At 34.6% G+C, this 13,701-nt stretch overlaps 1 pseudogene; it reads right to left on the bottom strand.

The window, feature by feature from the left end:
* Nucleotides 1–4,420: 4,420 nt before the first annotated feature.
* Nucleotides 4,421–5,682, bottom strand: LOC101432857 (spliceosome-associated protein CWC15 homolog pseudogene; annotated as a pseudogene).
* Between the last annotated feature and the right edge of the window lie 8,019 nt (nt 5,683–13,701).

Raw genomic sequence — 13,701 nt, 5'->3', positions numbered from 1 at the left:
ATTCAGTTGAAGATGAAGTTCAAATGTCTATGGAGGGTGTGAAATATTTTGTTTACCTTTCATAAACCTTTGAAAATATTAGCAATACTATACTCCTTTCATATAACAACATGAGCATTTCTTGAATACATGTATAATTGTTTGTATTAATTTTAAAATAATAAGTTATTTTTCTCTACCCTCCATTTCTTGTGCACGTATTAATTTTGAAAACTATTTCAAACAAAAATTTAATTTGGTAATGCACATGGACATTGAGAGAGAGGAGATAAACCCATAAGATAATCTAACATATTTCAGCAATCAAGCTATCAATCTAACAAACTTAAATCAATGATTAATATTGATGATTTTACAGATAAAGATGCTAAGTCTCCACATTGTCATATAATTGAAAAATCGCAAAGCAGGTGACAGATTATTAAGTACTGTTAAATAACTTCTCAACTCTATCCACTTGGTTCAATATCCACTTCTCCCAATCCATCCCAAATAAATATCTCTTTCACACTACCTCAGCAGTGCATAAATCAGATTCATTGCAATCATTGTGTATAGTCACAGAGTCCTTTTTCATATATTCATCTGACTATATCATTTCATGGCATAAAACCATTTAGGGCTATACCAGTATTTTAGGACTGAGACCAATGCCCTGAGTGGTCTCTTCCTTGACTACCTTTTCAGCTTCATGTTATATCGTCCTCAAATGTGTCATACTTCCTCATACCACAGAGCAGTTATATGTGTGATTCATACTTCCAGGCATTGCATTCTCTTCTTTTGTTGAGCAGTTAACTCCTCTCCTCCTTCAGATTTCATGCCAAGAGTTGCTTTCTCTGGTGTCTCACCTGACTGTCACCAGGCTAGGTCAGATTCCATTGTGTGTCCACATAGTTTTTTTGCTTTTCTCTCCATTATGCCATTATTGAGCAGTATCTCTTTCACACACTAGACAGGACACTACTTGAGGGCAGGAATTATGGATATTTAGCATATATTTAGCCCTAGTCTTTAAAGGGCTACTTAGTATATAGTATGTTCTCAATAATTTTTGTTGAATGAATAAGTGAACCAGAAATATAAAATATATTTTAATGATTACTTTTACGCTGTTTGGTCCAGAATGCTACTTCAGAAAAATAAAAATTAGAGCAAGTAGTAATTAAAGAACTAAACATTTTTATCAGTTCAGCATTAAAATTTGGAGTAAAAAATATTGCAGTTTCTTTCTAAGTCTTATGTTTTAATCTATTTTCATATATCATTGCTATAAAGCCCCGTGAACTGACTCCCTTCCAAGTTACACAACAACTGTTATATAATAGCATGGTTTCCAGGGATATTTGAATATAATTCCTTAGGAAATAGAGTCTTTATATTACCTAAAAATATTTCAGAAATGACTGATTGATTGGTCTATATTTCTGGTATACCTGAATGAGATGGGAATTGAAATTACTCTGTTTTCTGGATCAAGCCACACTATTCTTGTGAATGCTCATAATGGTCTTGATGCTTTGTCTCCATTGAATGGGAAAGTAGAAAGAGTGAGAAAGGTTTAAGTTTTATCATTTTCTTGCTATTATAAACAATTTTGCATACCGCTCTCTTACTTGCATTCCCAGTTTTCATTAGCATAAATATAATGAAGATTTAGGATTGTTTTTAATACTAGGAAAACCCTCCAGGACAAAGAAGAGTGATATTGGGTGGAAAAAATAAAGAAACACCCTGATTTTTTTCCCAAAAGGCCAGAGCATTACAACACCATTCACTTGTTTTGTATCAACACAAAGATTGTTTTGATATAAACTGATCTGAGTGTGAGAAATGAAAATAGTGGCTGCTGGTAAGATTAGAGCTGAGTAATTTTCAAATCTGGTAACAAAACGTGTCACCTATTTGAAAAATGTGTTATTTTTATAATGAGTTTATACTACTACAAGGATGTCAGATGGGTTGCTCTAGGGAGTGAAATTCTGTTTGTCCACCTACTTTGTAGCCTCTTTTTGATTTTTAAAAACAGACCGAAGTGTTATGTGCGTGCTGTAATTCTGTGGCTCTGCCATCTCTAATACCTTTTCTCATGCAAACTTCAAAACTGTAAAGAATATCAGAAAATAAATTTTCTTTTCATCATGTGGAGCATCAGTAACACTACAAAGGCTATGGGGGGCGGGCAATGAAAAAATGTCTGGACTTCTCACACAAAGCCCTTTTTTCCTAGACATTTACATTTTCTTCTGCTTTGCCTAGAGATAACAGATGGCTGGGTGGTGATTTGGGATGCTAATTAGACTGCTGTGTTTTTCAGCTAACCTTAGGTAGACACAGTCCTTTGTGGGCTGATTACCACTATGCCATTTAAAAACGCTAGCAGATAACCATTAAACAACCTTTCATAATGAACTTTTTATAAACAATAAAACTATGATTAACTCTAGTATAATAATAATAAAAAAAGACAGCAATTAAATGCGCTGTGGCATTTTAGTATGATTTTCAAATTTTAACTGAGCTCAAGAACTGGTATGTGCACAAAAAGTGAAAACTAGTTGTATTTTTTAGGTGATTCATTGAAATTGTCAAAATACAGTGTCACAAAGGAAAGTCCTGGGAAAGTAGACATTTTCTTCAGGAGCAGAGTTAAGAGAGAGAAAAATTGAATCTAACTCAGTCATCTTGAACAAAACAGTAGAACCAGGATGGGATATGTCAGGGAAAATCTATGATTAAATTCATGAACAGGTAATGATATTCTAGACAAAGGGAGTATGCATAATTTTTAAAAATCACAATAATTATAAATGCTGTTTATATCAAGATTCATGAATACATTTAGATAAAACAAATTTGCTGTATGTTGAAATTTAGTATCTTCTGATCCCAAAATATTTTTTTTGTACTATACATGGACAATTTTTTTCAAGAATAAAAATGAACTTATTTAACATCTAAGTTGGATCTCAGATCTGATATAGCATTTAGATGTGCAAAGTTGCAGCTAATTTGGCACTGAATATGTCTACTACCTGAATTACTGCTAAATTTAGTAGTAATATGGAACGGTCCCAGGTCTGCCACAAAATCTATTTGTCCACAGGCAGGAACAGAATGAAATAATTGAAAAACAAAGGCTCTGGAGCTAAGTTCCCTGGTTAAAATTCTGTTTTCACCATTCACTATCTTTGTGAAATTGGGCATGTTTTTCAACCCCCTTCAACTTCAGTTTCTTCAAGATATGGAACTTAACAGGGCTGCTGTGAAAAGGAAATAGATGACTCCTATTTCATAATTAGCACACAGCCTAGAACATGGTATAACATGCTAGTTAATATCATTAATGCCTTTGAGGGAATTAAGAGAGAAAAAGTTATGTGTAAAAATGATAGGCATTCTAATAGTATACGAAGATTGAGTAGATTAAGTTTCCTGTGTATTTTATGAACACCACTCCTGTGATTGACATAATTCCAGCTTCTGTGTTACTTCTCCTTGTTGTTGCTGTTTTATTCACAGCAAATTCAAATGATTTGGAAAAAACCTTAAAAACACAAAAACCATGAAAACCTTTCTCTTGCTCTAAGTCTGTTATGAAAACAGGCTAGTTTTTAGTAAGATGCATTGGGCATAATTGAGCTGTATTTCCAATATATGGAGGACTTTTTATGATATGAATGTGTTTTAATTCATACCTCCCATCCCAGTTTATATGATTTCCCATCTAAGATTTTTAAGTCACTATATTAATCCTAGTTTGGTCAATGTTGACCTAAGTGCAAGCCTAAGGAAACTGATAAAATAAAAAAATAAAATAAAATAAATAAAATAAAATAGCTTACCTTTTTATAGCTCTGGAATAAATTAATAAAAATTAGAAAATAAAGAATTTATGTTTGTATTTGCACCTACATTTTGTCTGCAAACGACAAGATAGTTTCCCTTTCAGAATGTCATATTTTATTTACAAATATATCAATGTGTTCCCCATTTTGATTGTTTCCTATTTTTAATTAAATTAGTCTATACTAAAATATAATTTCATGACATCAAGAAAAATTTTGCCTGTATTATCTCATTTTATTCTTTAGAGGACTATTCCACTTCTAAACTATGACACATTCTACTCCTGTTTTACAGATTTAGTTTCCCTGAGAAGTACCCTGAATTTTACCATAACAATGAAAGCACAGAGGATTTTTATGACGTGGCCCAAAGAAGCACAGAAAATAAGAGGTATACCTATGTCTACTATCAGGTATTACTATTAGTTACATTTTAATGTACTATCCACTACGTGTTATTTTTCATTATATATGTGAGATATACATATATATGCATATTTCTACTTTAAGATCATGTACTAATGCTCATTTATCATACTATTCATGTAATTTATTCTTTTTTTCTTTATACTTCATAGTCTTTTAATAATATAAGCACATGAAACTGTACTAAATTCATGCATTTCTCCATGAGTTTTTTTGTGAAATTCAAATTGCAGCATATCATTTACAAATCTCTTGTCTTTCTTCTAATCTTCTATACCTTTTGCATGGTTCTTGAAAACAACATCATCATTCCACCTTCCTTTAACTTTGAAGGTGACTGGAGGCTGGGATGGGCCAGTGAGATTAAGGAGGGAGTTTCTGCGCAGAATGTTTTCTACACACATCCTTTCCTCTTCAGCTTTTTGTTCTTTTTCCTTCCTGGCCTGCTCTTCAGCACTTTCTTTTTTGACTTTTATCAGTTCTTCAAGAGCTGCAGTATCATTATCATCACTCTCTGCTTCAAAATCTTTGTCTTCATCTTCCTCATCTGTTAAAGAACCATCTGCATCGATGTTGGCAGCAGGAATCCCGTCTAACCTAGACTTCTTTGGCACTGAGGAAGAGGTTGTATGTTCTCAGGTTGGGCGGTTCCTATTTTTTTCTCTTACAGCACCTCTCACTCTCTCTCTTCCAACTTTCTCCTGAATTCATGGTTCTGAACGTCTTCAGAAGCATCCTGAGTAGTTTGCCTGTATTTTATCTTCATGTGAGAGGTAAGTGATAGTTTGATATTATTTATGAATCCCCAAAAAGAAAATTATGTTTGTAAATTCTTCTGTTATAAACCAACACACACATGGGAAGAGAGAGAGTTCCACAGACATAGAAGAGGAGAGAACATTGATCTTGCGGCCCAGGGCAGAGATAAGCCACTGGCCTGATAGCTTGCAGCTGAAGAGAATAGGGCAGCGGAGAAGCTGATAAGACCTGGAAGGAAATGAGCCTTATGCCAGAATGATAGAGGAAGCCCTGAGAGACGAGCCCATGCCAGCCTTCAGCTGAGATCAGAAGAAGCAGGGCCTGTGGAGCCTTAAGAGGAAGAAGGCCTGAGAGACCAGACAGAGCTCACATGCCATCTTGTTTCGACATGTGGCAACTGTCTTTGGTGAGACAGAAACCTTAAGTTGGACTCTTTAGGGCCTTGTAACTGTAAGCTTTTACCCCAAATAAATACTCTCTCATAAAAGCCAACAGATTTCTGGTACTTTGTACTTTTTGGCACCCCTTTGACAGACTAATTCGGTAAGTCTCTGCTCAAGTACTGCTTTGAGAGCTGGCTCAAATCCCCTTGTACCTTTTCTCTTCCACCTCTAGCAGGTTCAAAAATTGGCCTGGCTGCTGTTGTCATCTTTTACATTTGGCCAAGGTCTAATGCAGGAGCCCCTGGAGATTATATCGATGCCATCATGACTCCAGGCTCCCAGAAATCTCTTTGTCCAGGGCAAACCCCAAGCTCTTATTCTTATAGTAAGTTGGAGCTTGATATAAGTAAGTTCCCCTTGATATAACTTTCCTGTTCCATCTACTTATATTCTATTCTTAAGTTGTTTTGAAATTTTTATCAAAACAAAAATCATATGGCATTTACTAACTTCTCCAGAAAAACAAAATAAAATAAGCAGTTTCAGAATGATGGCTTATCCATTTCAAAATTCTGAAATTGACAGTAATACTAAGAAGCAACCAATGAAGGAGATATTATTTTAATATGGAGTTAATCTCCAAAGCTTGTTTAACTTCAATTTTTCTATTAATGTACTGCAGTATGAATTTTTAGTTTCTCTGTTACTTTGTGCTGTGATTTCATTTATAATAAGAATATATAATATAGCTATAAGTAAACGATTTCTTACTTTGTTTGGCTTCTAGGTCAATCAACATTAAGTCAGTGTACCTATTAAGAGCATTAAATTTGGTGGATATAAGGATAAATAAGATTCATTTCTTAACTTTTAGGTCCTTAAATCTAATGCAAGTGTGAAGAGACATAGAGATGTTTCTGTAATGCAATGATTTAGGAAAATTAATGGGACACTAGTGGATCTGACAGCAGGAGTACCAATTAGAAGACTCTGCACACATCCAGATAAGATAGCGGGATTCGAAGTGGTAGTGGCAGTGGAATGAGAAAAGAAGGATGGCATTAAGGGTCACTTTAGATAAATTTTAATTAGTCCCATTTGTTTTTAGTTAGGTCTTAAGTGTTTTTTGTAAGTCTGTTCCCTCATGGGACCATATAGTTTAGTTTGGACTTACCCTCCCTGCATCGCCCCAAAATAATTGCATTTTAAAAAAATTAACTATGGGCTAGTTTTCCAACTGTTTTTTTAAAAATCTTTTCTTTTGTACTTTATTATGTTGATATAATTTCAGGCTTACTTTCAAGTTGCAAAAATAGTACAAAGTACTAAGATTTCCCTCTCTCTGTCTCTCTCACACACAAATACATATGTGTATTTTCTTAAAACTAGGGCAATTCTTATAAAACTGAAAGACAATGATCAAAATCCCTGATTTGTTTCAATGTCTCCAATCTATTCTTTAGCCACTCCATTCCCATTCCTAAAATAAGCTGTTCCCCTCATCTTTTTATACGTTTATCCATTTATTTATCTGCTTCATAAATATGTTTTCAATATATAATCTTCTAGCTAATTTCCAAAGATTGCTGAGCCTAAATGGGAAAAGAACACACCCAACACATCCTCACATAAAAATCTACCCAGACAAGTACAGACTCTGAGCTCTCTGTCCAAGTCTCCAAAATAGAGCCAATAGTTATCTGGCCAGAAGTGCTGCTTCAGCCTCTGTGGGCTTGCCAGCCTCAGGTAGGATCACCTTTCCCTATAGCAATGTCCATGAGGCTGAACTTTGCTAAACCCTATGACTTAAATCTAAAAAGGGAAGCGAGGAAAGTGCCTTACTCAGTGGGAGTCAGATCTCAGCCTTCGAAGTTTCTTGCATAAAGGAGTATGGTAAGGTACTCTCCTTTGTTTTCCTTTTCCTAGTCCTCCTCTCTCCCCACTCTTCCCACTTCTCTTGGAATTTTGCCATAATAAAATCAAGGAAAATATTACAAATGCAAGCAGTAATTGTATAAAGAAATTTCCTTTAGAAATGCAAGTATAAAATATAACTATTGACACATATTCTATATGTGTTACATGAATAATTCTTCTTTAAACATGCACTTTAATATAAATGTATGCTTCAATTGCAAAATGTATCTTTCTCTATGTAAACATGATGTAAATATTCACATATTGTTATTGGCTATATTCTAATGACTTTGTAACTTGAAAAAATGTACTTTAAGCATGTACTTTACATAAAGTTTTCCACTGGCAAAATATATCTTTCCCTCAAAAAAGTAATGCAAAGAACTTTCTCTTTTTTTATTTTTTTATTTTTTATTTAACAAATAATTTAATATGAAGAATATATATGACCCAATTATTACATCACAGCAAAGCAGGCACTTTGGGGAGGGGACATGTGGAAACCTTTGATTCCTTTGCTGAATCTGAACCTAGCCATTATTTATATTTGTTCCAAGGCTTCTAACATGATGATGCTATTTCCTTGTATTACCACAATTCCAGTATTGTGTTGCCCACTAGTTGCCATCTCACACACCCATCTATCACAAGATTCATAAAGGAATCGAATCCTCACAATTTTCCTTGGACGTATCTGTCACTATTTAATTTCAATGATAAATTCTTGTCCATAAGGTTTTCACCTTGGGTGGGTGCCTTGCTCATGATGTCTGCTCAGTGGGATTAGCACTGCCTTGAAAAAAAATGTGCCCTTTCTCTTGACATTATATGTAGTTTTTGTTTGTTTTTTTTTTGCTTTTAGTGTCAAGAGAGATAGAGAACATTCCATAGGCCCTCACGGGGCCAACACATGGAGATGATCATAACCAGAAATTTTTTTATGTATAGTGCCTATTGTGCTAAGTTTCTCAGCCTGCTCATTTGATCCTAACATCTTATTTGTTGGAATATCTGAGAAACTGATCTCCTCACTCCTAGTATGTACACGGTTAATTGATACTAACATTTCATTGTATGAAATAAAATAAGATGTCAAGTGTGATGCTAGTGCAGATATTTCTACTCTTTGAGCTCACAAAACCTTTACCAATTTGTTTGGTAAAGCCACCAGGAAAAAATAACTCTTTTGTTATGTGTTTTCCTAAGTTGAGAAATAAAATATTTCACATTATATTGCTTTAAAAAATAACTCATGTAATTTCAAAACTGTTTGGTGTCTTGTGTGTATGGTGGATGCATGAAACTACACAGATGATAAACTTGTGTAGAACTTACACATGCACACACACACACAAAGGAGTACAAGTAACACTGGGGCATTCTAAATAAGATCAGTGGGTTTTATCAATGGAATTATCTTAGTTGTGATGTTATAGTTTTGCAAAATATTACCATTGGGGGAAACTGGACAAAGTGTACAAGGGATCACACTCTAATATTTCTTACAACAGCATGCTAATCTATAATTATTCCAATACAAATTTCACTACAAATATACTTCATAGCATCTTGTTCCCACTGAATATAATTAAGGAAAAAATATTGATATCACATGCATATTCATTCTGCATTGTTTTGAAGTTCATCTCAACGAGTTTTACTCATTTTATGGTGAGACTCTAGGTAAATGATTATCATGAAATATTTATATTCAATATCTGATGACTTTAAATGGACTGACTGTTACTTGTAATATTTGGCAAATTGGGAAAATGTTCATTGGCTTTTGACAGTTGAGGAATGCATTATAAGGCCAGTTAGATTTGGTTTTGGGGAAGAAGATAGACATTGCCTTTCATTGCCTTGATTCTCATACTTTCTTTTCTTTTCTTTCCCTACTTCCGTATTTCCATATTTCATCTCCATTCTATTCTTCCCAGCTCAGTAAGAGTAATAACTTTTATGCTTGCAAACAAGTTCACTCTCACTCCCAGGTGAAATTCATCAGAGAGTCTTGTGAAAAAAAAGCAGAATTATGGTGAAGCTAAAGAAGCTGAAGCTTCAGAGTCTGTCATGAGCATAGGCTCCTCCCAAGACCCCATAATTATTTTTGTGTTCTTTTCTTAAAAAGGGCAAAATGTGATTATACTTCAGGCTTCATGAAACCTGGACCCAATGTTACCTGTCATTTAATTTCCAAAATATTTCTTCCTTTATTTCCAGTTCTCTCCATTGTCAGTGGCACCATCCCAGTCCCTCATCCTATTGCTCGGATTACTTTAGATCTTGCCTTCAGGTGCCAAAAAGGTAAAATCTCCCCCAAATTTCTGGTTCTAAACCTACAATCTTATTTATACCCACAATCATTTTCTATTTCCTTAATAGAGGTGCTGCCCCTTCCTGTCTAAAAATAATGACCTGGATTTTCCCCACTTCTTCCTCTCCCTCAATCTGAATGTATACAATGATCCTTGTTTTTCACGGGACTCCTAAATCTCAGAGATGGTGTCCAGGCAAGAGTTACATCAGTTTCTAACATGTAGGACTGAATGGAAATTCCATTTAGTGATAAAATAGAGAACAGTGGATAAAAATTTGATTTACTAAATTTTCTATAATTCTGAGACATACAAGAAGAGATGTCCACGGGTATTGGTAATTTGTGTCTGAGTTTGGGAAACAGTTCTGGGAGTCATCTCCATCCCAACTTTTCTAAGCTCCAGAGCCATACAGCCAACATCCAACCCACCATCTCTACTTGAAGATCTGCAAGGTATCACAAACTCAATGTGACAAACAAACAAACAAACACAAACTCTGTACTCCTCTCTTCCATGATTGCTCATCTCAGTGAAGTTCAACACTATCTACCTAGTTGCTACAGCCAGTAACCTAGGTATCACTATTATTTATTCTTTCTTTAACACTCCCAATATCAAAAGCAACCCGTAAGTTTGATTTTGTTATATGCTTAGACCATTCTATAATTCTTTGCATCTTATATGAAATTGTGAATATTAAACTTTGCATTTTCTCTAGAACTTGAATATGTTCCGATGGGAGTTATGTGTCAGTCAGTCATTATTCTTTTAATGTCAATCCTTAGTCTCTCTGGTTTTACTATTGTTATTAGATTGCTATATTTCAATTTAATGAAGCATTTATTTTCAATCAGTAAGACCACTGAGATGATACAATTCTATGTCTGTGGTGTGAAATCAGAGTAATAAACTTTATTTGGTGTGAGATGAGAAATGACTGAATATGCTTTCTGTTTAAAAGATTATCTTGCTCTTCTATGATTTTTAAAGTGAAATAAATAATAAAAGGTGTTGGATTTTTCTTAAATTTTTTTCCGTGGACTTCAGCAATCAAGTGTTAAAGATAAAACTCACTGGACAAGGACAAACTTCTCTTTATTTAATGATGCTGAATATGCACCAATATAAAATAAGAACTCACTTCTGAGACTCCCTGTTAAAGTCAATCGTCATCACAAAAAGGCTACTCGTCCTAAATGTGTAAATTTCATTAAAGAATAAAGTAAGAAAAAAACAAGATGAATGAGCATAAGTTTTCAAATAGTTACTTCAAAGGTCAAGTTAGGAAATTCAGTATTTTTGTATGTCCAAATAAGGTGAATAATTTTGGAATATATATAAAATCTAGATGACAGTTTTCTACTGTTCCTGGATCAACTGGAATAAAAAACAACTTCATATATTAAATTAATGTTCAATTTTATCTAAACAAAAAATAGTAAAATCTATCCAAATTTAGAAAATTAGTCATTCACCAGACTAAAAATATTTTAGCATACTTTATTTAATTTGTAGTACCTTTTATAGTATCTGTTTTAGTTAGCCACAAGACTGTAGATACATAGTACCAGAAATGTGTTGGCTTTTGTGGCAGTTTGAGATTATTTATGAATCCCAGAAAAAGAAAGATTAGGTTTATAAACTAATCTATTCCTCTGGGTGTGATAACCTTTAACTACATTAAATTCAGCTGAGGTTAAGATTGTTTTGAGGGATTTTTTACCATGTCAGTAAGGTGTGACTCAGATCCATCCCTGCCCTGTGGTGGGTCTGATATAAACGGACACTTAACAGATAGACACACACACAGGAAGAGAGATCTCTGACATTTTTGATCCATCTGTGTGACAGAAAGGAGAAGGCTCAAACAGCTGAAGCCCTGGGGAGAGAGGAACCATTTCGCCTGATAGTTTTACAGCTGAAATCAGAAAAATAGCAGAACAGAAGGCCTGGAAAGTGACAAGCCCTATGCCAGCCTGCAGCTGAAATCAGAAAGAGCTGAGCAGCTGAGCCTGAGAGGAGAAGCCCAGAAGGGAAGGCTGAAAACTTCCTGAGATGGCCCACCATCTTTCTTCAATATCTGGCACCTGACTTTGGTAAGAAAGTACCTAGTATGTTACCTTGAGTTGGACTCTCCATGACCTTGGGAATGTGAGCTTTTACCCCAAATAAATACCCTGTATAAAGCCAACAGATTTTTGGTACTTTGTATCCACAGCCCTTTGACAGATTAATACAGCTTTTATAATGGGGATTTACTTGGGGTAAAAACTTACAGCTCCAACTCTGTGACATGTTCAAATTGAGGCACAATCAGAGGTGCTTTCTCACTGAAGTCAGCTGCCATGTGGTGAAGCAAGATAGCCACCAATCTCTGCAAGGTCTCTGCCTTCCTCTCCAGAATCTACTATCTCCTGGGGCTCAACTTTGGGCAACCAGGCATAGGGCTTGTCTCTTACTGGCCTCCTCTCTCAGTCTTGGCTATCCCAGTTTCATCTCAAGTTCAGTTGTGATCTATCAGGCACGTGGATAATATCTCCCTGGGCCTCAGCTCTTTGAGCCACTGGCGGCTTTTCTCCTTGAGCTTAGCTATGGGCATACCTGCTGTCCTTTCTCTCACATTGCAGGATATCTCTTTCTCTGTGTTCCATTTATAGCAGACCCTGCAAGAGGGCAGGGACTCAACCCAAGTCATACCTCACTGACAAAGTAAAATCAAAAGTGTCTCACACTCAAGGGAATGGATAAGTTAAAAAACATAATCTTTCTCTTTTTTGGATTCATAAATGATTTCAAACTGTCACAGAATCTTTTACATTTTAAGTAGTACTTAACTTTTGATCCATGGATCACCATAATTTTTTTAAAAATCAGATTTCTGATCTCTATTCCAAGCATACTGTACCAGAATCTATGGGTATGAAGTCTAAGAATGCATTTAAACAGAATTGATAGTGATACTTATAATCTCTAAATTTTAGAACTAGTTCTATAAGGACTCAAAAAATGCAAGTCATTCAAAGGATAATACAGAGAGTAAGTATTACCCTCTGTCAAGTGTCACAAGAGATGTCAAGCTGACATTGTTAACTGGTAAAATTGATATTTATGAAAGCAACATTTTTGGATTTGAAATCCAGTGGCCTTCAAAATAAATGCCAATTTCATGGTGAATATGATCTTCACAAAGGGAGAAAGGAAATCTATTAGAACAAATGCCATTGTCAAATTTTAATGTTCTTGCTCACTTTTGTCTTGTCTTTTCCAACATGTAATCTAACAATTTTCATTGCCATAATGTAGATGTTTTAAAATTAATGATTATAATAAACAGATTCTATACTAATTTCAATCTCCTTCATTCTTTTCTATGTGCAAGTACAGAATACTTTAAATAGATACATTTGGGTGGATTATTCAGCTTTGACATATGCTATAGAGATTTGATTTTGAATAATCAATTATTTTATTTAAGAGTTAAGTTATATATAAATGCAGCATTTTCATATCCTCCCATATTGGATCAGAAGTTAAATTGAGAAATATACATAAAAAGGGAATCTGGTTGGCCTTCTCTCTTTCCAAAAAAAGGATGTTACCTTTCAGGGAAAAGCACTGAAGTATTTAGTGATTTTTCCATTATTTGCAAATTAAACTCTTTTAAGAAAATTACTTAAGAAGTGTTTCTTTATTAAGCCATACTCCTCACTCACATTCTAGAACAAACTAGGACCAGAGGCCAAATCCAGCTTGCTGCCTGTTTTTGTATATAAAGAATTACTGGAAAACATCCACACCTGTTTGTTTTCGTGTTGCAGATGACTGTTTCTCAATACAACTTCAGAGTTGAGTAATTGTAACAGATTCAGTATGATATGCAAACTCTAAAATATATGCTTTCTAGTCCTTTACAGAAGTTTATTGATCTCTGCCAAGTATACAGAGTGCACTGGATATCTGGAGTGGATCAATTTTATATTCTCCTCCCTTATATGTAAAAAAGTATATTGAGTGATAATTGTGAAATGAACAGAAAATAAAGGTCAG

Source organism: Dasypus novemcinctus, chromosome 12, assembly GCF_030445035.2.
Source record: "Dasypus novemcinctus isolate mDasNov1 chromosome 12, mDasNov1.1.hap2, whole genome shotgun sequence".
NCBI lineage: Eukaryota > Metazoa > Chordata > Mammalia > Cingulata > Dasypodidae > Dasypus > Dasypus novemcinctus.
Note: the sequence above shows the minus strand (reverse complement) of the source record. Positions and strands in the feature narration are given on the sequence as shown.